This window comes from Gossypium arboreum, chromosome 6 (genome assembly GCF_025698485.1).
Source record: "Gossypium arboreum isolate Shixiya-1 chromosome 6, ASM2569848v2, whole genome shotgun sequence".
Lineage (NCBI taxonomy): Eukaryota > Viridiplantae > Streptophyta > Magnoliopsida > Malvales > Malvaceae > Gossypium > Gossypium arboreum.
The window spans coordinates 91,006,784-91,009,536 of record NC_069075.1 but is presented as its reverse complement, the minus strand read 5'-3'; positions in this window follow the sequence as shown (position 1 = coordinate 91,009,536).

Below are 2,753 nucleotides of genomic sequence, written 5' to 3'. Positions count from 1 at the left end.
ACGACACCAGCATTAAAGCCCTGTACAGAGAGATATTCAAGTTATACCGCGCGAAGGTCAGAGCAGTCGATCCCTGTAACAGGGTAACTTTAACTAATAAAATGTACCAATTGGCCCGACCAAAATCCTAGAAATAAATCCATGGATGGATATATGAGTCTAAATTTAGGGAAAATTTACGAAACCAGTTTCCGAGTTTTGAAACTCGAGATATGATTTTTAAGGCGACAGTGACGCAGTTTTCCAGCTGACTGGAAATGTCAAATTGGTGGGCAAAAACATGTGAACTTGGTTTGTTAACCCTCGGGTCCGACACCGGCGATGGTCTCGGGTTTGGGGTGTTACAATTTTATTGGTATCGAGCCACGGTTTAGTCGATTCTAGGACTACCGTGATGTGTTTGGGGTCTAGCTATACATGCCATTAAATGATGAATCGATAGTGTGATGAATTCGACAATTTGACTTCATGTTTGTTTATAGCAATGGATCCCGATCCCAACCGGCGATAGCTGATGATGTGGAGAGTGTGGCGCTGCTCCGCGCAAGGGACAATGGCGGCGGACTCTCAACCTATGGCGATAATCCTAATGACGAGGCTAGGCAAGCCTTTTATAGTGTGATGAGCGAATGATTTAATCAATACATTCGAACCAACACTATTGTTCCACCACCTCCATTCCCGACGAATGCAACCCCGCACCTACAATACCTCCCAGAATCGACCAAATAAGGTCGGGTAAGCCCCAATCGATAGGATTCGAAAACATGGGGCCACTGAATTTAAGGCTACGGATGATGATGATGCCGAAGCGAAATGAATTATGGTTAGATAACACTATCCGGTGCTTGATGAGCTATCCTGTACACCCGATGAGTGCTTAAAGTGTACCATCTCCTTGCTACGCGAGTCCGCCTACTATTGGTGGAGTACTCTGACTTCTGTGGTGCCTAGAGAACAAGTGACTTGGGAATTCTTTCTAACCGAGTTCCGAAAAAAGTATATTAGTCGAGATTCATCGACCAAAAGCGGAGGAATTCCTTGATCTTAAGCAAGGTTCTATGTCCGCTATCGACTACGAACGAAAGTTTGTGAGGCTTAGCCGACGCTGCGAGAATGCATTTCGTCCGAAGCTATTATGTGTAAACGCCGAGGATGGGCTGAATGACGATATAAGGATGTTTGTTGGCATTCTCGAGATACGAGAGTTCGTAGTACTTGTTGAGCGAGCTTGTAAAGCCGAAGAGCTTAGAAAGGAGAAACAAAAAGCTGATGTGGGGATTGGAGAATTCGAAAGAGGTCCTCGGAAAGTCTCTTCAACAAGCATCGAAGAGATTTCGAGATGATGCGAGCCGGTCTAGAGGCGTTCGGGCTTTTCTAGACGAGGACGCGATCGACCCCGTGACCACACGAGTCACCTCGATCGCCGGTGGCGGAAATGATCGCCGAGAGAGGCGGAGTGTCCACATTGCGACAAATGGCATTCGGGAGCTGTTGGTTTCGTGATCGCTCTGCTATAAGTGTGGATCGGCCGACCACTTTATGAAGGATTGCCCGAGGATGCATGAGCAGAATGCAAGTCGAGTGCAAACCCGGTGCTACCATCGCCGAGGTAGACCACCTAGAAATATGGGCAATGTCGTTGGCGGTCGAGAGGATCTAGAGATGCTACCATCGATCGAGGCTCGTGCTCTGCTAGGACTTATGCCATACGCGCACGCGAGGATCTTGCCTCTCCGGATGTTATTACCGGTACTTTCACTCTTTTCAATACAAATGTAATTGCTTTGATTGACCCGGTTCTACTCATTCATATATATGTGAAACCTTAGCATCCAGAAGACTTTGCCCATTGAGTCTCATCGAGTTTGTAATTCGGTGTCAAACCCTTGGGTCATTACGTGCTTGTTAACAAAGTGTGCAAGAAAAGTCCCCTAGTGTTCCGAGGTTCTTGTTTTCCGGCGGACTTAATGCTTTTGCCATTCGATGAGTTCGATGTTATTCTTGGTTTGGATTGGTTGACCATGCACGATGCGGTTGTAAATTGCAAGAGCAAGACTATCGATTTGAGGTGCGCGAATAATGAAATAATTCGGGTTGAGTCCACGGACTTAAAGGGTTGCCGGTTTGTAATATCGGCGATGTTGGCCCGGAAATATGTAAGAAAAGGGTGCGGCGTACCTTGCGACGTATTTCGATGACAAGGAATCGAGAAGAAACCGAATCTGTGCGTGGTTTGTGAATACCGGATGTTTTCCGAAGAATTGCGGGTTTACCACTGTTCGGGAATTAGAATTTGGCATCGAATTGGTACCGGTACCACTCAATTTCGATAGCTCCGTATCGTATGGCACCAACGAATTAAAGGAGTTGAAAGTTCGGTTGCAAGAATTGGTGGATAGAGGTTTTGCTCGCCCGAGTTTTTCGCCTTAGGGTGCGCGGTCTTTGTTCGTGAAGAAGAAGGATGGAATCATGCGATTGTGCATCGACTATCGTCGACTTAACAAAGCGACGATAAAGAACAAGTATCCGTTGCCACGTATTGATGACTTGTTCGATCAACTGAAGGAGCCTCGGTGTTCTCGAAAATAGATTTGAGATCGGGCTACTATCAATTGCGAATCCGAGATTCAGACGTGCCCAAGACGCCTTGAGCGAGATATGGTCACTATGAGTTCTGGTGATGCCGTTTGGGCTCACTAATGCCCTGCGGTATTTATGGATTTAATGAATCGAATCTTTAGACCATATTT